Raw genomic sequence first — 25,601 nt, forward strand, 5'->3', positions numbered from 1 at the left:
TCACAGCTCTTCCAATTTGAAACTGAAAATCTGCGGTATTTGGTGATACCTAATCAAGCATTGGCAAAGACCATGAGTCTGACGTGTTAAAATAGTACATCCGCATAAATAAAGTCACCCATGCATGTAGTTACAACAAAGACGCATACATGGATCTATGTAAACAGAGCAAATTGCTGCATTTCCCCTTGTACATACACCAACGCACCTCAGCAACACATGTGCACAGTCCAACTGACATATATGCACCCAGGCAGATAGGCTGTATATATGAACCACCTGCCATCCTGTCACCTTGATATACAGAGCCCGGTAAACGTTTGCTACTTGTATGTACGTTTTATGCCAGTGCTTAATTTGTGCTTGTTGTTTCCGATGCTGAGCACCGGCACTTATTTTTGCGGGCCGGGTCTTATTCTTCTGGCTCAACCATTTGCTGCAAGCTCTTGTAGCAAAAGACACATATGGGAAAGACGGAGGAAGAGAAAAGCGAAAAAACATCACAAAGTCAGAAAGCTGCGAGAGTGAGCTGGAGGGGCATGGAGTGTCTGTAAATAGATTTTCGCGGGCCGGGGCTTATTCTTCTGCCTCAAGCATTTGCTGCGAGCTCTTGTAGCAAAAGACACATATGGGAAAGATAGAGGAAGAGAAAAGCGAAAAAACGTCACAAAGTTAGAAAGTAGAAAGCTGCGAGAGTGAAATGGAGGGGCAGGGAGTGTCTGTAAATAGATTAAAGAGGCCCGAGATGTCTTCAGGGTTACTCTGCCTAGGTATTCCGTGCTCGCACATTTAATTGCAGAAACCGCATGTTTCAGAAGAAAGCTCTGAGCACCGGCACATTTTTATTTGCAAATTAAGCACTGTTTTATGATATTGAAAGGCTGTATAAAAAGGGCGAGAAGTGATGGGAGAGTGGAAGGAAAGGAATAAAAGAGAATGGCAAAGAAGATGCTTAATAATGGCATAAACTTCCCCAAAGTAAGACAGCAGTTGGTCACCACCTTTAGAAATCTGATTGTCGAAGAGCGATGGAAGGCTAAACATAATCTGGTGGAGACAGGAAGAGTGTACAGGAGGGGGTAGGAGATATAAATTAAGGCAGAGGTACCAAAAGTGTTATGAATCAAAACCTAACACCTGTGTAGGAGCAGTAGAATGTTAGAAAGAAGTCAGGCAAAGCCAGGGAGAGCCAGGTACTCATCTCCACTAAACAACATACTTGAGGTAACACAGACAATTAGAACTCAGGCACACATGCGGACCCCCACAAGCACATACACTGGTGCAAAAAAGGGGACAAGGGAATGAGCAGACAGGATGGATCAGGGATGGATTTATGGGTATGATGATACAGGTGCACGTTCATGGTTTGCAGGTGTGAAGTACACACTCAAACATGTGGGCGGGCGGCTCACCCTTTAAGCGACATCAAGTGTGTGGAAAAGTTCACTTTCCTGCTATCAGAAAAAGAGTATATTATTATCTACAGGGGGCAAAGGGTAAGAATAGATCAGTGGTTCATGCATCTGCAGCAGTAAGGGCTTCACATTTAATCATTCCGGTATCTGCAAATGGCAGTGATGCGTGCAGAATAGTAGTCCCTTTGAATTTCCATTGCTGGATACCCTAGTATTTGGGCACCGTTATACAAATACAAAGTAAGTATTCAAGAAGTAGAATCTTACTGAAGGTCAAACATTGGTGGGGTCAGGGAAGTACTTTGAATCAGAAGTCCGTAATAACCATCCTACAACAACCTGCCCTTCCTCATTTCCCCTTTGCCACCCCCACACTCATTCCACAGACCAAAGCATCTGTAGCCTCCAGGCGCTCGTGAGGGTGGGCATCCCTTTAGATTCTGCACCAAAGTGGGACCGCTCATCTCTTCCACAGACACAAAGGTAGGATTCTGGCTGTGAGGGCTGGACTTGGGCTGGCCTCACAGACATATTATTATTTGGAGTGCACGGATATTGAAAGACCCCTCCACCCCCCCCCCCACTTACACACGCAGAAGTAACTGAGAAGAACATCCTCTGTGCCTCTCTTGGTCCCCCGAGTGGCTAACTAAATACGTCCTGACTCGAATTTACAGATTTTCCGATCAAGCCGGATCCGAGCTTGTTCTTCTCTGTGCCTCCGTGTGGGCTTAACTTGCAGGTCTATTGAGTGGGGGTGGAGGGAGGGGGGGGGGGGGGGGGGCGAGAGATGGTGGTTCTCCTAGGCTGGAGAAATGCGAGGTACTTTGTCCATTACAGTTCCAAACTCCCTGACCTCGTCCAATCCGAGGAGGTGATTAAGGGAGGAAGGACCTTTACAAAGCTTTGGTAACAGCTGCCCCGTGACTTCAGTTTGACCAATAAAGCATCTGGATAGGTAGAGGGGAAAGGTCGAGTGAGAGCACTGAAACACAAGCCCTCTCACCAAGTAAACGGTGTTTGTGTCCTTGTGGGTGACGTTTCTTCGCTCATGAAATTGTCTTATTCCAGATTGTTTCTACATTAGTGAGGCTCAGATGTCCCCTTGTCCCTATCTTTCATTTGTCCATCTTTGTAAATACACTGGGAAGAGGGCGGGGAAACAGTGAGAGCAAAGCTGGAGACCTCACAGGAATGACTTTCTTGCACAATGCAGGGAGCTACCGATGGGCTAGACACTGTCGCGGAAGGGGCACGGCTGAGCTCATTTTGGGCTCAATGGTCAAGAGGACCGCAAGTTGAGGCAGAGCATCTGGTTCAAGCCAGCCTCAAGCTATCACTTTTTTACCCGCCTCTGAGTAGGAAGATCCCCAAATGCACTATCTGTCAAACATTTTCCTCAACAATTCCTGTTGGAAATTAAACCACAATCAAAGAATATATATAAAAAGGAAATGCATTGTGGGCTTTGAAATGAACCTGATGTTTCAACATTTTTTTCAAAAATCTCAAGGAGTCAAAACTCATTCCCCTGTGCATCTAGCCAGAAACTTTCTTTCACGCCATTATTGAGAGCTAACAAATGTTATTGGCTGTAAGGTTCATGTCCATTCAGTCATTGCCCTCTTTGCAATGATTACTTACCTTAATAATGTATGTAAGCGGGCCACTTAAAGTGCACAAACTTGAGGAAGCAGTGGCATGATGAACAGAATGGTGAGAGCCCAAGCACTCTGCTGGAGAATCTGGGCTGATGTTGTTAGTGTGAGTGCAGAAAATCATTACTAATTATTATCTTTTATGTAATCATACTTATGTACTGATATGTGAAATGTTTTAACGATGGAATTAATGTTCACACCAAATGTGCCTCGTTATTGGCCACCATCGAGTGCAAAAACGTGCACCTGCACTTTGGAATTAATGTACTAACGTTGAAATGAGGAACAAGTCTCTTTAAGAGCATGTTCTCTGCAAAACTAAAGGCTGAAATAATATGAGTATTTCTTGTTTTCTGCTGGGCCTCAAGCAGACGAGGTCACTGCGAAAAGTTGTTTATCTGCCTATGTACCAATAAAAGAAACATTTAGATGTTCTCATATTCGTTGTATAACAAACATCTTTTGTTTAAGTCACAAACTTGTTCTGTGCATGTATTAATGAAAATTTATTTCTCTCGAAGGAAAGTGGTGCGACAAGAATGTTTCCATATCTTTGTAACTACTGTCCAGCAACAGCATATTTGGAATGTGCCAACCAAAAGAGCCTACTGATCACAGTCGGAAGAAGAGACGCAGAAGATGTGTTTATTATAGTTTGGAGTTACATAAAAGGAGAAGAGCAAATCAATGTTTTGCCAAGTATTATTGTGTCTTTTCAAAATGTATATTTATAGTCCAAATTCTAAACCATTCCCCTCACCCTGTTACTGCCCTGGTGCTGTTGTCACCCTGATGAAGCTGTAGCCATAGTGCTGATATTCATTAGGGGTAGGTAATTATGTATGATCTGTGCATTATTGTTTGTCTTTTGTTTTTCAGGTACCATCTGCTACTGTTTTAATACTGCTGCTATTTTTGATAGTGCATAGCAAGATATTTTCTAAATTAATGTTGCTAAAACGTTTGCATGAAGCCTAACATGTTAATGCTAATCTGAAGTTAGTGAGGTGTTTTCTTTATACCTAAGACCTGATGTCATTTTATTGAAAACCAATGTATGTCATCTCTCTTGCTCAAATATTGTTATTATTAATTAGTGTTTTCACTATTGAAATTGTTGTTCTTATTGCTTTATTTAAACTAAGATTCTTTAGGCTAATTTGACAGCCTGTGATGTTTCTTTACTTGTACCATTTGGTGTTGGGACTAATTATAGTAACCTTAGTCTTGTTAAGATAGGGAAATAAACATTTTAATTGATACTGAAAGGTGTGGTCATTCGTGACCAAATGGTTCATGGTGCGTTCTTTACTAATTCTTTGGGGATTGTTATTGTTTAATATTGTTGTGTTATATGACACCTAATATTAATAATTAAAAGTGCAAAAGGGTTCTATGACCTTAAAGATGCGTCTGCTTATAATGATAAAACAGATAAGACAAGGAAGCGCTCACATTAGTGGTGCTGTCCCATGTCCTTGGTGCACAGTTTGAGAAAACTGGCCTTCTCATTTGTGCATTCTTCTGCTTCTAGTCTGATGATGTTCTTGCTCCTGGTATAGCACTGTCCTCCCGAGATGTCAAGTTTCAAGACCATGTAATCTGGGATTGCCTCCGAAGGGCTTAAAGTGATCCACGGGTCACAGATAGTACAGGTCTGGATGAGGAGACAGGGCTATTCTTTCAGTTTAGAGTCATGAGATGAAACAGAGCATGTGGAATGCCTTTCATAGGTCTAAGGTGGAGCCAAGAGGCAATTGAGAAAATGTTACCTCCATCCGGGTGTAAGAGTATTAACGTATATACTATTTATCTGAAGTCAGTTTTAGGTAGGAAGGGTTTGACATATTTGGGAGGGCATGATGGGACCACGCCATCCCATGACATCCTTAGCCTCTTAATTATAATTATACATTTGCAGTACTCCATTTCACTACCTTAATTTTTTTAATAACATTGGTCAAACATAGTTTGTCAGATGTTCCGTCTACACCAATGCATAGTCATGCATGAACCATAAGGAGGAGTTTTCAAGAGGCAAAGCTGGAATATTTCATTTTGCTGTTTTCTTGGATTGCACTTTCAAAGTAAAATGCAGAACTATAATCATATTTTTAGAGAGTGAGCCAGGAGACCGTCCTTTTTTAGATTATATATGATAATTAGATCCACCAGATGAGGGACAAATGAAAGTAAGGAATCATGTGATATGTGAAATATTTACTTAAGTTAATATTGTTGTCCAAAGAAGGTTGACTGAAGATGATTGGCTTATTTGGAGGTTGGGGAGGGTAATGATGACCAGTTATTGGATAGACGCATATAATCAGTTGCACTTCCACTAAGAAACTCACATTGATGTGTCAAGTTACAAAAATGTCTATGAAGCTCAAACAAGCCTTCTATAGAATTAATGTTGATACCAAACGAAGTTTTTTTTTAGAAAAATTGCAAACCCCCACTTAAAGTGCTACCAATAATATCATGATCAAAATTATACAAAAGAACATTGTGGGTTTTGAAATCCCCCTGATAGGCGGCAGAAGTCATTCCCCTTTGCACCAATCTGGATCCTCCCCTTCATGCCATCAATGGGGATTATGCTCACCAAACCAATTTTCCTGGGTCCGGGCTGTCATATTCCAGGTATGTGTTTGAAATGCACTTAAATGTGAAAGCAATTCATGGCAGTTGGTTCAGATTTGCAACGTTTGCATTTGCAAGCAGATCTCTGGGTTTGGAAAATGAGCATCTCATTGGCATCCGTTGGTGGAAGACAATCTATAGTTTGGGGAGATATTTTATTTGCTTTAAGGGCTCAAGTAGGGGGTAACATTTAAAGGGGCAGTGCAAGGATTATCTGCATTCTCGCAGCTAATCAAGTAACCAAGGACAGCTAGTGTAACGCCATCGGTGTTCACTGTCATTCGAGAGATATTGGTGCTTTGCTCAATACGTTGTGTTGGCATGGTTAAGTTTGTGGGAGAGATGCTGGGTGCCTCAAGGTTATGATGGACTCTGGATACACTCCCTAGCTCCCTTGGTACAGATGTGTGCTGGTTATTCATGGATGGCACAAGCAGTGCTGGTCAGGGACACATGAGATTCAGGTCCATCTTTTGTTATCCTCTGTAGGCCCCACAAATAACCGCGAAACTAAAGAAAAACAAGACTGGGGTCTGATTGAGACTTTGGCTAATGGAGTAGTGTCTGTCAGGATGGTGGAGGACACTATGCCGATGGTACTCTGTATGTCAAATTTAGAGATGCCCACTGGTCCAGAGTTCATCTCTGTCCCTTAAAAAGGAACCACAGTCAAGGTGCACATCCTCCTTTGGTCTTAACAGCCATCCACTAATTTTTTTAAAACTTTTCTTGTTCTTCAAAAACACTCAAAATGGAAGCTGGTCTCCGAAAAACAAACATCTAATGACGTCATTCCTCTTCGGATGTGCAAAACAATATTTGTTTTTTTCTGTCCCTCAACACCCGGTATTACCTGGCAGTGACCCACAGGAAAAAAAGGACTTAAGACCATCAACTCTAAATTGGACGGGCAATGAAATATCCTTCCTTCCATAGCTCTGTCAGGCCATCAGAGAAAGCTCTCCATCAACAGAGCCAACGGGCCTCCATTGATGGAAAGCTTAGGGTCCGAGCATCTTGAAATGAGAAGGAGGGACCGAGAGTTTGGCAGACAGGGTACTCTGCCACTTTCGTGCCGGAACACCATGTCTGATAAACTCTAAATCAGTCCCAAAGTCAGTTGTCTAGAGTCACAGAGTTTAGTCCGGCGGATATGTATTATAATCCATCCTACCTTGTTGGAAGTGAACAATTGAGTCAAAAGCATACATTAGTACCTTTCCGGCTTCTTATGCATGAAATACCTTGGTTATATAATGAAAAGAGTTTAGTACTAAAATCACATATGTAATAGTTTATTGGTGTGCTTTTCCAGCTTCCACAGAATGGGAACCCTCAATTTTCCGTGCTGCATATACAGCGTCTGTAAAAACAACTCATGTTTCAAACGCATTATAATTTCCCATGCATCAGTAGTCCAGCATTGTAATGACACTTTATATGACAGGTAGTTATGAAGAAAAATGTGAGGGTAACAGAGTATTCATTCAGCCGGACTTAAAACTAATCAGGATGTTAAATCCTGCCCTTTCTTCCCTTAGGGTAGGCTGCGCATTACAGCGCCTTTTTTGAAGCAGCATTAATAGGGCCCCGGGGACAGCGAGATTAGTTCAAGTCTCGGTGACTTTGAAAGGCCACTAACTGCTTCTGTAATGTGTTTGATTTGGAAAAAAAAATCATCAGTTTTGCCACTTAGGTTCAATTCCAGCGCTCCTAGAGGGCCAGTAATGAACTAAGGTACTGATGCCACCTACAAAACCAGCTCGCTTTCTGGATAAAAGAGAAAATAGAGCAAAATAATATCCAACACTCAATTTGAAAATGGTTAGAAAGAATTATTTACACTAAATTAATCCGTGCCCTATAAAAAGAAAAATATTCTATTTAATCTCTGAAAATGTACAGTCTCTATTATAAGAGCTAAAATCACATCTGTCCAATGTTTTTAAGTAATTAAAGGATGAACTGTAAATACTTCAAAATAGGGAGATTAGAAATAGCAAATACAGTAAACTGAAGAGAGGTGCAAAAAAGAAAATATTTACCTTTAGCTTTTGAAATCGAGTAGATGGTAGTATTAAAGTTAGTAGAAAGTGATGCACCCAGATATGAGTAGTATTGTGTTGCCAAAAAATACTTGGACACAGCCAGTAGGTTTCTTAAATTCCAACTGGAAACAAAGAGCTTTTCAGAAAAAAATAAAACTGTTAGGTGTGGTTATCTGAGTAAGAGTGTTAAGAATCAAACAAACCTGTTGGAGAATCTGTCATCTGCTGGTGTCAAAGCAGAGGCAACCGTAAACCATGAAATCATTACATAAACACACAGAAGTAATGGTAATGTACAGCAAATGTATTTTTATAATGTTCTATTCTCTTGCAATTAACATGAGTAAGAATTATTGTTGTAATTTTTAATAACTCAGCAAACGAAATGGGTGAAAGGGTGGCAACCCACCAATCATAGGTCATTATGCATCCCTGAGCAACTAGTTCAAATCCCCCTTATTCTACAACGAGCTGACCTATGGGCTAGTCATTTTAAAATACTCAGGGGCATACTTATACTTTTTGATGCAAAATTGCACTTACACAGTTTTGCATCAAAAAGTTTAGCATGGGCTTGCGCCATTCCTGAGTGCCAGCCGGGTGCCATATTTATAGAATGGCGCAAGCCGGTGCAAAGGGTGGGCTAGTTTAAAAAAATGACTTTAGCTGGGTGGGAGTGACTGTATGGGAGAAGGGAGTTTTGCACCAAAAAATGACGATAAGCTGGAGAGTGGCAAAAAATGCCTCTAACCAGCCTATCATCATTTCCTGATGCAAAACAATCCATACCACATGACTATTGTCTTAGAAAAGACAGGAGTCATGCCCACCACCCCAATGGCCAGCACAGGGGACCAGTGTCCCTTGGACATGGCCATTGCACCCTGTGCCATGCAGGTGGCCCGAAGTTGGGCCACCAATGGCACTTTAATTAAAAAAACTAATACTAACCTCGACTTACCTGGATGGGGTCCCCCATCCTTTGGTTTCCCTCTGGTGTGGATGGGGGTGTTTAACCATGGAAATGGGTCCACAGGTCCCCTAACGTCTGGTCTGACCTAGGCATTAAATAATGGTGCAAAGCAGGCTTTGCACCATTATTTAGCCTCTCCTCCCACCCCTGCATCATTTTAGCACGGGGGGGAAAATATGGGGCTATGGGGTAGGCACCATTTTTTAGATGGGAACGCTTGCCTTGCATCTCATTGATGCAAGGTAGATTGATGTATCTAAAAAATGGTGCAAAGTCCAATATTTTGAAGTTAGATGGGTCTAACACCAAAATATGAATATGGTGTTAGTTTTGTGCCGAATTTGTGTTTAAAAAATGTCGCAAATTCGTCGGAAATGGAGTATAAATATGCCCCTTAATGCCTAGTCAGGTAAAGTGTCCTTTACGAAAATGAAGAATTAGTTAAGGGGTGAGTACCCTCTTAAAGTAATCCTTGTTAGGATCAGTCACTAAAATCACTAAATTAATCTGAGCTCAACCCACTGGTAGCAAAGTATTTATGCAATACTGTTGGATAAGGCCCTTTTTGCAGAGTTATCCCCAATCCTTTTGCCTCTGACCTCCTGTTTGTGACTGTGCTGCATTTCGTTTTTGCTGGCTTTAGGACTCAGGACACTTTACCACTGCTGACCAGTGCTAAAGTGCAAGTGATTCTGTCTAAATTGTATTGTTGATTGCTTTATCAGTGATTGACCTATTTGATCTACTTGTAAGTCCCTAGTAAAGTGCACCATGTATGACCAGGGCCTGTAAATAAAATGCTACTAGTGGGTCTGCAGCACTGATTGTGCCACCCACATGAGTAACCCTGTAAACATGACTCAGACTTCCCACTGCAGTGACCATGTGGGCATTTTTAAACTGTGACTTTGACCTGGCAAAGGCACCCACATGACAGACCGAAACCATCCCTTTAGCTACATGTAAGTCACCTCTAAGGAAGGCTCAAGGCAGGGTGCAGTGTATTTAAAAGGTAGGACATATACTGTTGTGGAGGCTAATTGTACATGATTTCAAGGACATTTCCCTATTATGATTGAACTGCTTCAAGAAATAAATTTATCCTGAACCAGAGCCTGGCGTGATTGCCTTTCACACAGAGGATTTATTACATCACCATACTCTTAAAAATTTTACTCTTGTGAGTGCTCTGACAGCTGTTTGCATATACTGTTGTGGTTTGCATGTCCTGATAGTGAAATGCTGCTAAATTTGTTTTTCACTATTACAAGGACTATCCCTCCCATAGGGTTACATGGGAATTGCCTTGAAATATCTCTTAGGTGTAATTTCCCATTGGGAGCAGATAGAGATGTGGAGTTAGTCGTCTCTGAACTCACAATTTAACTGAACTGAGATTGCTTCCTGTTAAGAAGTCTAAGGACGTCAAACACTCCATGTGCCAGAGCCTTGGCTCTTCTGCAAAGTGATTTGACTTGTGATTTACTTGGAAGTGTAAGCTGGTGACCTGAGGGAGAAAATCCATGCACCAATTGGCCACGGCTGAAAAATTGACACAATGCCTGCAGAATTGAAGCAGCGCCTGTCTTGTGAATGAAAAATCAATGCAGCAACTCCAACAATGATGCAGTGCATGTTTCACCACTGTTCCATTGTCACTGGTCATCTGGATTTTCCACACATCGTCCCTGGGCTTCAATTTCTCATTGACCCTGCACCACAGTAAGAAACGAGGCTGCATGTCCGGAAATCAACACATTGCCTTTCTTACGAGGAAAGAATCAACGCATCACCTCCCCTGCCAGTAAGGGACTGACGCATCACCCCACCTTTGAGGCAAGAATCGACGCATCACTTCCCCTGAGCAGTAAGAAACCGACGCATCGCTTTGCTTTTTCGCCATCTCACCTCCCCTGTGGGCCACATCGTCTTTGTTTTTGACATATCCAGGGTACTTTGTGCTAAAAAGATACAAACATTGATTGCTATGGATTAAAACTCATTTAAACCTTTAAAAAGTGATATCTTTACTTGTGTATGTTGAATTTTTGTCATTTTGCTCTTGTTTATTCAGATAAATATTGGCTTTTTTTCTAACCTGGCGTGGAGTACTTTTGTGGTGTTTGCACTGTGGGTACAAATACTTTACACATTGCCTCTGGGAGAAGCCTGAGTGCTTGAGCCAAGCTACTAAGGGAGTGAGCAGGCATTATTTTGGCTGTGTGACATCATTACCCTGACTAGAGTGAGGTTCCCTACTTGGTTTAAGGTGGAAACCACTGCCAACTAGCGACCCCAATACTAACAAATACCAAAACATTAATAAAGTCACAACGCTATACAAGGAAAATCCCAAATCAATTTATAAATATAGAGCCAACTTTATTAAATAAGATGGCACCAAAACAATGAAAATCCAACAAAGGAAACCAGAGATATGATTTTTAAAAGTTTGAAATACAGATAGCACCAAAAAAGAATTAAGAACCAACAGTGGTAAACTTGCTGCAGTAAACTGGGAAATAGGAGCAATTTGAAGCTGACTGCGATGGAGCATCGCTCGCTACAGAAACCAGGTTCATTTCTGGTTGGAATTTCCTTCGGACTTAGTCTCTGCAAAGGAAGTAAAAAATCTTGCTCAGGGCAAGGCAAGAGGCTGTGGCCGATAAGGGATCCACGAGGTTGGATAACCGTCTGAAAAGGTCCCAGTGAAGCCATTGACCTTCAATGGAGAAGCTGATTGTAAGAAAATCAAGGCCCATATTTATACTTTTTTAGTGCCTCATTTGCATAATTTTTTGACGCAAAAGCAGCGTAAACTTCCAAAATACAATTGTATTTTGGAAGTTTGCGCCGATTATGCGGTGCTAAAAAAGTATAAATATGGGCCCAAATTTTGTACCAAAGGAAGGTCCCTCACTGGTTGGATTTTTTTGGTATCTTCTTCCAATGAAAATATCTACCTTTGCACTTAATCACTTTTTAGAAATCGGGTTCTTCCACCCGGGCAAGACTGCAGGGTGTAGCTGAAGAGGGCTCCATGAGGTTGGATATCTAATACACAAAGTCTATCTGAATTGTATTTGCTGTTGCAGAAAGTCCCTGGAACCTAAATATTCAGCCCTACATCAACGCACCTTGCCTTGGCAAGTTTGTCCCAGCCCTCTGGAGGTCTTTGGAGCCAAAACATTTCTAAGTCCCGGGCTTCTCAGGATGTTAGGAGCAGTACACTTCTATACAGTCCAAGGTTCTAGGACCTCAGGGCCAGCACTGAGGGGTCAAGACTCACTCCAGCAGAGGCCACCAGAAAGGTCTATGGCTGGGCCAGCTGTAACTAGTTGGCTGGTAAGTTGCAGGAAAGACATCTTGAAGCTTGATGTGTCCCTATAGCTTGAAAAATAGTTCAGCGTATGACCCTTGGAGTCCACATTTTTATCCTGTGTGCAAGAGGAAGAGCAGGCGCAGTCCTTTAGGGCTCTTCTCGGGGCTCAGGCAGCAGGGTCAGTCGTCCTATAAGTGTGTTGAGAAAGAGGGGTTGCTTATTTCCTTAGCAACAACTCTGGGATGGGCACACAGGCTTATCTTACCTAACCCACTTTTGCAGAATTTACTGTGTGCGCTAGTGCACACATTCTCACAGTGCCCCTTCTCTGACTGAATCCAAGTTGGTGAAACCTTTCTTTCCTTGCACAGAGCCTGTGTGCCCATCCCAGAGTTGTGGTTAGGGAAATAAGCAACCCCTCTGTGGAAACCTCAAGCTTTTCCTGGGGGCAGCTCTCTCCTCGTTGTGATTGAAGCCTGGCTACCTGGAGAAACAAAGGTTTCTTTGAAGATAGACCATGGGCGCTGCCCAAATGGCCATCATGCCAGAAGAAAAGAAACACCTCACCTCAGAAACACCTCACCTCACCCAAGTCTTTGCCTCTTGCTCTGGGAGCAGTTTTCACACATCCCTCAGAGCTAGACACTCAGAGGCTGCTTCTAGAGGCTAATGCAAAATAGCCTCCAGAGGCTTTAGGCAGGGAAAAAATACCATTCTAAAAGTACATTTTCCTTAATATTTATTTTAACTCCAACTTCACTAGTGAATTGGGGTTTTAACAAATACTATAAAGCATTCCAGACTGAAATATCTAGGTGTTTCCTACCCAGACATAGCATTATTAACTGTAATATTGCATCCCTGGGTTTTCGGTCAGTTAGTCTTGCTACAGTGAAAGAGTTTTTGTGGCTTTTTCACTGAAGCACTAGAAAAACTGTCACCGACACCCTTGTTTCTATGGAGTATGGGCACACCCTTTACGCTGGGAACAGCAAGTTTCTCACGAGAAGACTACATACCATCCAGAACTCAGCGGCCAGACTCATCCTCAACCTCCCACACAGAACTCACAACACACCACACCACTCTGGCTCCTGGTACACAAACATGATTAATGTAAGCTCCTAACACACACATTCAAGGCACTACGCAACTCAGGTCCACCTACCTGAACAGCCTAATTTCCTTCCACCAACCATCCAGACACCTCTTCTCTGCAAGACTCCAACCCGCACACATCCCACACACAGAACAAGATCAGGAGGATGAGCATTTTCTTACATTGGTCATAAAGTGTAGCACGGCCTCCCACTACACATCAGAGCCTCATCCTCGCTTCTTGAATTCCATAACAAGCTGAAGACCTTACTTTTCAATTAACCAACCTACTGTAAACAGTGAAAGGCACACACAATTGCTCAGTGAGAAGATACCCTTGTGGTTGATAATGCACTTTACAAATATACATAACACAACACTGCAAGGACATGTGTAAAATTTAATTTCTACATTTCCTACACGTTAATACCCCTATATTGCAGCCGATAAGGCATATTTAGTGGTGACTTATCAAAATTTAAAAGGATGTTTTAAATGTGTCAAAAAGGTTTTGTTTTGGCAGGTAGAATTGCAGTTTCAAAGCTGCTTTAGTCAGGCTTCAATGGTAGGCCAAAAGCTATGTTTTACATTGTTACTATAGTGGATGGAACAATGAGTGCTGCAGCACACTGGTGACATTTAGCTTACATGCCCTGGGTACATTTTGTACCACATGCTAAGGAATTATTAGTAAATTGATATGCCAATTAGGGTTATACCAATTCCATCATGGTGAAAGGAGGAGCACATTCACTTCACCTTAATTAGCAGGGGTAAATTGCACAGCGTTTTAAAAGCAGCAAAACAGTTAAGGCAAAAATCTGGGGCACCCCATTCAAGAGATGGTAACCCCCTACAAACTCAAACAAACATTTACAACTTTAGGTCTGAAGTCACAGACCCAACTTTTAGGATCCCCTATAAAATGACACTGCTGACTTGCCTTACTATAGACCCTTTTTTACATATATGGTGGGCTTTGGAAAGAGGATGAGTGTGCACTTGCTCCACTCCTTTATTTGTTACATAGTACGGTAAATAAAACTGCTCTTCAGAAGGTGGAAGGCATATGAAAGCTACCACTGTTGTATCCCTTCAGTTCCTCTAGTGAAAAGCAGATAAGGCCACCTACACTTGCAAAGCAAGTGCGTCGCTTTTGTTAAATGTAACATGGTGCAGAGATTGGAAAAATCTCTTCTCTGACTTGTTAAAGTGAGCAAAAGAAAAATATGTGACAGTCAAGTACATATATTTTTGTAATTTTGCATAGCACTGAGCATTGAGAAGTCCACGTTAGTAATGAATAGGACAGTCTCTTTAGTCCTTAATTTCCACTGTACACTTTAATACATTCAGTGCACAACCCATGGCCTTGCTAGCACATAGGCCTGTTCTATATGCACAATCATCTAACCACCTAATAAAAGCCATTTCACACGTCAGTAAAGTTGTGAAAATTATAAATCCGCCTGGAGATAGGCCTAATTTTAAAGTTCATGAAATTGAGACATTATATATTTTTGTCCAATAAAACTTTTGATGAAATTACCCATTTATGAGGGGAAATCATCCAGGAAAAAAAGCAAATTTGAGTATGTATTCTTTTATTTTTTTAGGAAAATAGTCAAAAAACAAACCCTAGCAATCTCACATTTACAGTGCTGATGAGAGAAACTGAATTTGTAGTTTTTTCTTTTGGAAAAACCTATTTTGCACATATTTTCCCAACAAGTATTTAAGAAAACTGTTAAAAGTCCCTGAAATTTCACAAAATGAAATTTTTGCCAAAAACTTGATTAAATTGCAAAAGAAATCGCAACTCTTGTGCATAATATAAGAGGTGCTTCCCTCTTATCTATTTCCGGCATGAGGAAAGAAATCTGATTCATTTAAACTGTGACTAATACCTCAAGTTCATTTTTTGTTTGTTTAGAAAATTGATCCGAGTGAACAACACATTCTATACTCTCAAAAGAGTCAGTTGCATTCACTTTGTATTTTTGATCTACCTTATTATCTTTTAAACTTTGTTTTCAAACACAAAAGCCCCCATTGTGACTTCTGCAGATGGAAAAGGCCATCCACGGAAGTCCCACGGTCAGGAGACGGCCAGTGCAGTCTCCATCCCGTGGACCCTATTACGAGTTTCCCGCAATCCCAGAGGGAAACAGCCCACAACATTGACGCTGGCTCATAATTGAGCCAGCGGCATGTTGCGGTGCGTAGGTTGCACCAGCACCTGTGGCACTTTTCACTGTCTGCAGAGCAAAGCAAAGCAAAGACAGTGCAAAGCGCAATGGGGCTGGGCATGGGGTCCCACGGCAAGTGCGTGGGCAGTGCAGGGGCCCCCATGCTTCCCGTATCCACCAGAATTTACATGGTGGGACAACTGCTATGTAAACTCCTTGGGTGAGGGGGGTCGTAATCCTCAGGGCAGTGCTGCCCTGCTGGATTGGGACCGCCAGCACCGCCAGGCCGTCGGGCCACTGAAAAGTGGCAGTTCCGGTGGTCCGACTGTGGCGGTGACACCACGGTCATAATGTGGCTGCTGGACCACCACATTGGCCGCGATCTGTAGACTGCCAGGGTTGTAATTAAGGCCATAATATTGCTTGTCCATCAACACTGCAGCAGGCAGACAAGATCAAAATGAAAGCAACATCACTGTGGCAAAGAAATGCAGAATACTGTATGCATTAAGCAGGAATATCATACCAAAATGTGTTCATTATTTGTTTTTCTGAAAAAAAAAACCTCCCAAAGTGTTTTACTCACAAACACAAAACCCTAATGACAACCACAGCCCAGGAGCCTTTTCCCAGGCTGTGTGGGTCATTATTGTTTTTTTTACTGTCCATCACTGCCATGGTTTTCCTGGCAGTGACAGACAAGACAAAAAAGACATTTGAGATGGACCACCCAGTCTTCCAAACACTAAGGGACATATTTAAGAGCCCCTAGCACCTGCTTGTGCCACATTATCATCATTTGTTTTTAGCTCTAATGAGCCCCATGGGGCCAAAATCCCTGCATCAAATTTACAAAGTAGCGCAATGCATGCATTGTGCCACTTTGTAACTCTTTGTGCTACATTATTCCTGTGACAGGCATATTGTATGCAAAGGGGGTGTTCCCCCGTTAGGGGTGGGGAGGCGAAAAAAAAAAAATTCTTTTGGCACTTTTAACGCCTGCTCAGAGCAGGCGTAAAAAAGGAGGCACACTGTTGTTTACAATGAGCCTCACTGGCTTTGCAGGATTAGCGTCAACATTTGTTACGCTATTCCTGCAAAGCTCCGAACTAGCGTAAAAAATTCTGATGCTAGTTCCCTAACTACTGCCATGGTGCGCTGTATTTTAGATACAGCACACACATGGTTGCATTAGGGGGGGCTCTAAGGGTTGCAAGAAAAGTGTAAATTACATGCACTTTCTAGTGCCAAAGTCAGATGGGAAATTCAGGCTAATGATGGATCTAAAGTCATTGAAAGGTCTGTCCTTTTCACAGTCTTCAAAATGGTAACATTGCAAAGCATTGTTCCACTAATATCACAAGGAGGCTTTTTAGAAAAACTGAATTTGTAGGACACATATCCAGAGCGTCATAAATTTATGAAGTTTGCTCAGACCTATCAACAATATCATTTCAGTGCTCTCCCCTTCGGGCTGTTAACCTCACTGAGAGTATTCAGCAAAGTATTGGCTCCCGTCGGTGCAGCTTTACAATTACAGGGGGTTCAGGTCTCTCCGTATTGGGATGACTAGTTCCTTTCTGATTCTGCTTTCTTCTTCCTTCTTTAAGGCAGAACCCACTCTGAATAAGGTGTGGAACTGTTTTAACTCTCTCGTGTTCATTATCAACCCTAAGAATTCCATTCTGTTCCCAAAACAGCTAAAGATATTCCATACTCCAAAGGGGTGAAATTTGCTGTCTGAGACAAGAAGAGCAAAGAGTGCAAACACATTTGGAGAGGTTTTTGTTCCTTCCTTGGACATCAGTCAGGAGTTGGCTAGAAGTACAGTGGCTGATGTCATCTACAACTGAAGTAGTCCAGATGGATCACTTTCACGTAACGCTGGTGGTGATCCATCTGCTGGTCTCCAAATTCTGATCTCTAGGGTTGAGAGATTATGATCTCATGATTTTGATATGCATGAAGAGAACACAAGACTTACAGTGGTGGTTTAATCCCCAAACGTTGCAGAAGGTTGCGTGCTTCTATTTTCCTGCCTTCGTGGCAGTGGCCACAGATGAGAATGGTTGTAGTTGTTGTAGTGTGTGGGTGAATCTAGGAGAAGTCCACTTGAAATGGAGCAGGTGTCAGGTAGAAAAAGTGCAAAACTCCAACCTGGAAGGGATTATTTCCAATATGGTACAGGTTACAAGTGTTGTTCCACCTTTAGATTGGGAAAACTGTGGTGTTGAAAACAGAAAGTCAAGTAGCCAGGAGTTATGTGAACCGACAGATATAACTAAAATAAAATCTTTAACATAGATAGCGTATCACATATGTTCTTGGGCAGAAAAGAATATCATGAACCTAAAAGCAATGTAGCTTGAAGAAAACATAATGCTCTGGATGGTAGACTCTGTCAGAACTTGCCATAATCACTGGAATAGCAATAGCAGCTTTTCCAGAAGATAGTATCCTTGTTCAGAGGTCATGGTTGCCTCTATTTGCCTTTCTGAACAATGCCCTGATTCTCCTATTTTGTAAACAAATTGTCCTCAGACGTGAGTAGTCGATGCTCTATCTGACCAGTGACTGAGTAGCACCCTATATTCCTGTCCCCCGATTCCCCTTCTCCCGAATGTGCTGCAGGAGATTCAGGAGGAGGGGGTAACAGTCATTCTATTTGTACCCTTTTGGCCTCCTCACCCCTGGTTACTGCTGCTAAAGAAAATCGGAATCGAACAACTTGCTTATCTTCCAACTCATCATTCTCCTCTTAGTTTTCCAGGGTTGATGTAAAAGCATTTAGCAAACATAGATTTGACGGTCTGGATCTTGAAAGGGTGAGCTCTCCAGGCATTAGGCTGTTTCAACGAGGTTGTGTTTGATGTTCAAGCCACCACAAAACCTGAAACTTTATCTTCCTCGGAAAGGCACTCGAGAAACTTTAAAACATGAATGGAACAAACAGTTTGCTGAGATCATCATGTGATCCATTGCAGATTCCAGAATTTTGAGGGATGGATTTTTAAATCATTTAGCTTCAACTACTATTGCAGAAGAGTGCATGGCAATAAGAGGCTTCAGAAAGCCTTGCTGCAATATTTTTCAAATTTTGCCTTTAGCTTCTAGACTTGAAGGGCGAGGAGAACCAGGACTCTACCAATTTGCCATGTCCTCGCTTGCATACTAGACTTTAGACATGCTTTTGTAGTAATTCTCCTTTTTGGAAAGGTCCTTTGTCAGTATGCTAAAACCACTTAAAAATTAGCCAAGGTGTAGTACTAACAAAATTACCTTTAACTTCAAAATCATTGCCGCTTAGAACTAGCTTGACTTTCAGCTAACCTGTTGGGGTCTCTCTGCTGTACTTTAAGTATCCATAACATTCTCCACCACTTTAAAAGATGGCAAAGTGATTTCAATAGTGTTAAAATAAGCAACCTCTCCTAGCACCTCACAAGGGTAGCTCAGCAGTGGGAAAGCAAGACCTGCACGAGAAGGAGATAGCCATAGTGAAAGGCAAAGCTATTCGTACCTGAAAAAATGGAGCTAAACCAAGAAAATCACGTTGCGAACATTAGACATAACAAGCACTTGCAATGCAATAGGTCTTGCATATTCCGAACAAGTTAATTGTCATGTTTTTATAACAGCGCCCACGAGCAAAAACAACACAAATGAAAAGTGACGACTTCGCAAAATAAAATAAAGTTAGCTTGAAAAAATTTTACTTTGCAATTTTGTGCCTGCTGGGCACGTTTTTGCCAATCACAATCCTTCTGTTTGTGGGGCACTCCAAGTTAGAACAAAATAGTACCTCGATCACATCGGGAGCAGCGGACGGGCACTGATTAAGTTGAAATCAATTGGTGCTTGATTCCTGCTTCACACCGAGGAACGGAAATTATGCCAGACATGCCTTGGCGAATTACGAGGCTGTAAAGAAGAGTGCCACGCAAACCAACAAATGGTGAGTGACAGGCGGGCTCCAAACCTTTTACTGAACATATCAGTGTCTCGCTTCAGAGACGCACGCGCAAGTGCATGCACTGCAGGCTTGACCCTAAAAAGGACCTGTAAAGAAAAGCAGTGCTTTCATTATACAGGAACAAGCAATAGATGGTACTCCACGAGTTTTACAATAAAGAATGTTCTTCAATTTAAACATATATTGTTAAACAAAATGTTTTCTAACATTCATGACAATAAAGTATACTTTTAAAAAACAATGTATAATTTCTACACAAAATAATGTACATATAAGAAATGCTTTTTCGAATCAAAGTATCAAGCTTGTTTTTAAGACAAGCAATCTATTTTATTGAAAAAGCAGTTCACATTTTGCGTTGTCGCAGGTTATTTTTGATGAATGTCTTTTAGTACAACAGAGTATATGAGACCATTGCAGAACTGATACACAATATTTGAAAAAAGTTTTTTTTTAATATGGCCGCCATGTTTCGTCTGACAGAAAGCAGAAGTGTGGTCATCATTTCTCGTCACGACTGTTGTAGAAAAAGCTGCAGCATGTGGAGGTAACATTTTATAAGCACATGGAGGTCTCACCACTCTTGCCTAGACCAAAAAAAGACTTCCCTGAGGCGAACAATGTACGGATACAATGCATCCAATCAGAACACCATTAGACCGAAATGATCTTGAGTGGGACAAACGCAAGTATATGGAGGAAAGCCATCAAATCAAGATGAGATAAACAACAAACTTATCCAATCATGAGAAAGGGACTGACACAAAGCCCACTCTAAGATCATTCTATGTGTTGAAAACAATAGATCTGTCGACAGACCGTTATGGCTAACTTAGCCAAGAACTAAATAAAAAGGCTGGCAGCTAAAAGTAATTGCAAACTATTGCAATTGCAAACTAATTCCAGAGAACAATCAAACCACAGTAACAAATACCTTGCAATAATCATATACACATAAAAAAGTGCATACATCAACAGCGGACAGAAAACTGATTGGACCTATTCAGGAATAAAAACATAATTTTACATGTTTGATCTATTCATAAAAAATCCAAGTAGTAAGCAATGTGTACCAAACACAGGCTTACAGGTCCACCTCTGAGAATTGTATGTGACATGTTCCATGTTGTTCCATTCTACCTGTGCAGAACTCTACATTACATACAATTCTACATGGAGCACACAGAACCTCAGTGCAATTAGAAATGTCCCTGTGGAGAAACCTCTTCCTGCAAATACAATTTACAATTACAAATACAGCATCAGAAAATCAGGGAGTGATGCATGCCCCTTTCCTGAAACACTAGAAAAAGCCCTTGGCTGAAATAAATCTCTTACATTTCTAGGAGAAAAGGTTGGATCAAAGTTGGCTGGAGGTTTTGGAATTCCAAAAAACGTACGACCGTGGGTTTTTCAAACTTTCAACACTTCCCACAATTTCAACTTTCAACACTGGATGCCCACTTCCCACCCACGGAAAGTGACTTAGTATTAAAGATTTGCCCGTGACAGAGAAAATCGAAGTAAAAATGCATGTATGCTCCCCTCTCTTTGTGAATTTTGGCAGATGTAAATGAAGTATTTTGGCCATATACTTAGATATACCTCCGAGCATATATTCAGGAGTTGGTACCTCTGTGTCCATGAGGAGAAGATCATTTATCTTATGTGGAGTTTTAAAAGCATAGTAGCAGGACTAGCATCCAGTTCTGTAGCTCTTCAGGCCATGTTTGCTGCACTAACTTGCCAGAATTAAAATGTTTTGACATGTTTAACCTTTACCTAACATTTGATAAATCATCTGTAAAGGGGTGTTGAAGCTTAGAAGGCCTAAGTGCACCAAGTACACAATCGAAACATCCGAGTAGTGCTAAACTTGACATCTGTACTGCATAAGCTGAATCAGCTTTCCCTTGACCAAACAGGCAATGTGTTTTAAGTAGCATGTGCACCTCAGGCTAGGGACCGGCTATTGATGCCATCTTTGCAATACCGTATTTAGCAGCAGACTTCAAATGTTTCTAGTGCTTTAAATATGATTCCTAGGAAGATAGCACAATTCAGCTTCAAATACAGGGAATTAGCCATACAGTTCAGGCAGCCTAAGACTCACTTGCAGGAACTGGAAGTAGAGTTCGTCTGATATCCAAAGATATCATATATATTCATAAAAGTGCTCTCCTGAAGCATAGTTAATTTGCTCTAAGAAACGGGGCAGAGATCATAACTGGTACCCGTCACCAAAGGACAAGCAGCATGATCTGGCTGTGACAAATAAAACCAATAGGTAAGGATTGTTTTACGAACTCCAAGAGCCAGATTTATCATTGCATTGCATTTCCCTTGCATCACGAAAGTTGTCACAAAGGCAATGCAATACTTAAGTCAGATTTACCAAGCAACGCAATGCCACCTTGGATGGCCCTGCATTGTTTGGTGAATCTGGAGTAAAGCAACACAGAGCAAGCCACTGCCTTGCATTACTCTGCCCTGGGAAGAAGTTCCATGGGTGCAGCATGCGTGTTCTCACACACCCACTCATGGATTTTGGCGCATTCCTAGATTTACCAAGACTAGTGAAGCTGGGAATGGGTCAAAATGCTACACATTCCCACGGTAGGTGCCACAAAGAGAATTAGCTTTATTTTTTCTTATTGTTTCCTCTTTTTAAGTGTGCTGCATGGTGCAGCACACTTCCAAAGAGGAAATAACTTTAAAGGATTAATTTTGTGCAAGAAGGTGTTCCTTCCTGCTCAACAATAATTCTGCCTATAACACAGGCACCATTGCACGTTGTTGCTAGGGAGCTTGCTTTGATGGTAGGCAGCATATTCTGTTTTAGCTGAGGCAGAGGTCAGGAATGTGCCAAATGTTGGTAGAAATGTCACATTCCTGCCCTCTCCCTTTCACACAGTGCAGCACAGCAAGTTGCCTAGCTGTATTGTGTTTCAAGAAATATTGAACAATCTGGCACTGCGGCTCCATTCAGCTAGGGAGGTACATGACGGATTGGGTCACCATCTAGAAGGGGTTTATCTTTGAAGTAGTGTGGGATGCTGTTGGACTGGGCCCTCCCTGTAAAGTCATCCCCAAACCTTTTGCCTTTAGCCCTCCTGTTTTCTGAACCTATTTTTATTATCTTTAGGAATCTTTGTGGCTGTTGCTTGAGAAGGGCTCACACCTCCCTCAACCAAAACCCAATATCTCACAGATGTAATGGAACAAAATTGATAAAAAAATTGATACTGGTCATATTTGTCAGGCCTCACTATGCGTTCTAGAGTGGTAGTCTGATGCAGTCTATAGGTAGTGCACTTCCTGTTACTGTTGTGACAGTACACGTTGGGCTACCACGTAAGACTACATTATGCCTGACAAACATGATCAGTATCTTATTGAAATTACTTACAATATAAGCCTTGAAAAAGTCCTGGATCACCAACCAAAGGTTGAAACAAGTGTTGCAAGAAAGGGATTTCAAAATGAATTGATAAATACAAGAACCTGACCAAACAGTTCTGAATATCCAGGAGGGGGGTTAGGAGTACACTGCCACAGTGAGTGGTACTGTGTCCTGAGAGGAATTTGGCAGCATTTGCAGCAACCCCAGATTAATTTACTTTGCTCTCTAGTACTTCTGCTCTCTACTGATGAAGGGCTAAACCCAGAAACACGTGTCTAGAGATATACATCAATGTCTGCACCAACTTTAGTGAAAAACTACAGCTCATTTTGACGAAGTGCTAACTATGAATTGCATTTACCAGGGTGCAAAGGGGCGAACTGTGCTGGGATGTGAGGCAGTGTGCTCCCAAACCCCTCCGATTCTGAACATCCACTTTTTCATCCTTTGCTACTTATACTCGAAGGATATTATATCCAGGAACACAGTGCTGCCACGTCATTTACTAACTATAACAGAAACAGGAATAGGAAGATGGAATTGTCCCACTTGGTAGTTCAAAGGTTAAGCATAGACTTAGATTTGAAGTTGTGCTTACTCTAAACTTCTTTATTGGAATGGGGAGGTGTGGTTTACTGTAAATCTTTTCAACATTTAAGTAGTCTTTAGAATAGGAGAAAAAACCTAAGGGTGCATAAATAAAAGCAAAATATCAGAATACTGTTTTGCTATTGTTCATTTTTCTATGTTTTCAATATACTTTTTATTTTTAGACCTAATTGGTGATAACCCAGATGCAGCTTGGGAAGGTCTACTAGTCTCTACATCTTAATAGAGAAAACAGAGATTTAAGTAAGAGTTTGAGACACCTTTGTCACTCTATCCAGATTTACGCACATATAACTGATAGAAAAAGTGGGGCAATTATTTGTAAACATTTGTATGCTGCAATCCCTATTAATCAAAATCTGCAGAAATCTACACACCTTTGGAAATGTCAAACAGACTACTTTTACACTGATGGAAGACGCATATCTGAAATGCAGGCGCCCGATTGTCCTAAGGATTCTGCTTTTATGTAATGAACTTGCTGCAGGGAGTGATGGGTGGATTGGGGTCACTGAAGAAGCACATGAATTTGCATTGTCGCCGGGTAATGGGGAATTGTTAGCAACTGGTTTTCTGTTCCAGTATCCATACTAACTCAGTATTGATGGATTTGTGCTCTCGTGCTGTCTGTTTGCCCGATGCTAAATTAGTGCAGCTTTGTCTGCTCTCCGGATGCACATTGATTATTTTTCGGCATCTCTTCTGCTATGTATTCAGAAGCATCCTGGCTGGAATCAACAAACAGGGTCTGGATGCAGAAAGGTCACAGACGAAGCAAATGCCCTTGACAGGCTGTTGGGTGGCTAGGAACACTAAAGTTGCTTGTGAAATCTCCAGAACTAGGAATGAGTCCCTACTACTGCAATTCAAAATGTTGGATACATTAAGTCTGAACTGTGTTTAACGGGATGTGGCATGACAGAGGACACATTTCCTCTGGTGGTGGGAATGCCCTAAAATAGCCAAGCACTGGTGGAAAATTGGGAAACCCTTGAGTGACTATCCAAATAGACTGGAATGTTAAACTTGTGTTGTTAGGATCATGGGGTGAGCAATCATCGACGAAATAATACAAACAAATGTTTTTTTTATGTGGGACTAGCTGTTTCCAGAAGAAATATAGTGCATGGGTGGAGTAATAAAGCGGGGCTGAAATTTGTTGACGTAAACACTGATGGTATGGTCAATGCTGCAGATAGAGAAATATTCAAGTATAGAAGATGTCCAAAGAATTGGGGGAATTGCTGTGGAAGACACAACTTTGGCTGAGTGCATCGGTTATGGATGTCATTTTATAAGACAAGAGGTGGTGACAGGTGAGACTAAGGAGAGTAATATAGATACAGAAATAGTAAGGACACGACTCTGCCATGTGATGGCTTTGTGCTAAAGCTAAATCACATCCTAAGTATCATCATCGGCTGCCACAGATCTCAAGGGGAGGGGTGGAAGGGGTGGGAGGTGGTTTAGTGGGGACGGGGAAATAAAATAATATAATAAAAGAAAACGTACCTTTTTGACGCTGCCTGCTATTTTGCTCCTCTTCTCTCCTGGTGTCCCAGCAGTCCCTGGGATACCAGCGCAGGCTCCCCAGCAATCCTGGCACTGCTCTCATGCTATGCCTAGCATAAGAACAGTATCAGGATTGTTCCGAGCAGCTTGGTCTGCCGCTCAGACATTGCATGAGAGTCTGTGCAGTTTCTCCAAACCGGCTGTGCAACATAGCGAAGTTGGAGAAACCTAAGAGCGCATGTCAGTTTGGCTGGCCTGATACGGTCAGCCAAACTGACATGCGCACTTAGTGCACTGTATTCACTCCCCCTCCTCCCCACTCCCATGGACCTGCCCCGCCCCTCCCTGCACCTGCTGCCTGAGTCAGTATAGTATAAAACAATAGTATAATATCATTTTGATTTTTCATATGCTGGCTCTTAGCCGGGGGGAACGTTCCTTTGCCATTGCGAAGCAGCCGCCCCTGCCTAAATTAGTAACTGAACATCCATGTGTGATTACGTGTCAGACTTTGTAATTAATAGTTATCAAACCCAGAGAAAGGGATAGGCAAATTTCAGAATTGTTATGTGAAATAGGTCAGGGGGGTATGAGACAAGAACAGGTTTGTTACAAACCGACCATGAAGAGGATTACATTCCAGGCTGAGTCTTCATCCTCTTTTCTGTTTATTCTCTGCATGTGGTGTTAGGCCTAGCAGGTGGTATCCCAACCACCCCCAGATGCCTATAGAGATACCCATAATCTCT

The 25,601-nt window shown here is 41.8% G+C and overlaps 1 long non-coding RNA gene across 1 annotated transcript in view; it reads right to left on the reverse strand.

Annotated features, from left to right (window-relative positions):
- LOC138301278 (uncharacterized) overlaps window positions 1–25,601 on the reverse strand; it is a 64,967-nt gene that overhangs the window by 16,171 nt on the left and 23,195 nt on the right. Inside the window, exons 2-3 of the long non-coding RNA XR_011205073.1 lie at window positions 19,158–19,414; window positions 7,771–7,909 (exon numbers count right to left, since the gene is read on the reverse strand). This is a non-coding gene — a long non-coding RNA (uncharacterized lncRNA). The remainder of the gene's footprint in view (window positions 1–7,770; window positions 7,910–19,157; window positions 19,415–25,601) is intronic.

The sequence above is a fragment of the Pleurodeles waltl genome, chromosome 6 (assembly GCF_031143425.1).
Source record: "Pleurodeles waltl isolate 20211129_DDA chromosome 6, aPleWal1.hap1.20221129, whole genome shotgun sequence".
Classification (NCBI taxonomy): Eukaryota; Metazoa; Chordata; class Amphibia; order Caudata; family Salamandridae; genus Pleurodeles; species Pleurodeles waltl.